Source organism: Penaeus monodon, chromosome 19, assembly GCF_015228065.2.
Source record: "Penaeus monodon isolate SGIC_2016 chromosome 19, NSTDA_Pmon_1, whole genome shotgun sequence".
Taxonomy (NCBI): domain Eukaryota; kingdom Metazoa; phylum Arthropoda; class Malacostraca; order Decapoda; family Penaeidae; genus Penaeus; species Penaeus monodon.
Window position 1 is genome coordinate 13,031,939 of NC_051404.1, and position 204 is coordinate 13,032,142.

General features: G+C 31.9%; 1 protein-coding gene across 1 annotated transcript in view; it reads left to right on the plus strand.

The window, feature by feature from the left end:
* Positions 1 to 204, plus strand: part of LOC119585064 (venom carboxylesterase-6-like) — a gene marked incomplete in the record, with an annotated part of 16,961 nt that overhangs the window by 750 nt on the left and 16,007 nt on the right.

Sequence of the window (204 nt, forward strand, 5' to 3'; positions counted from 1 at the left end):
GGACAAACAAATCTCTTATGGATAAAACATCGATTATATACATGCACACTCTATTTCATTAGTATCTTGTTTTGCTTACGATAACGGTTTTAGCTTGATATTTGTTATGGGAATATGTGTAATATAAGGGGATTGATATATGCCGTGAACTATATAAAACGCTAGCCTGTTCACCAATTAAATGCAACTTTAACAACAAACCAA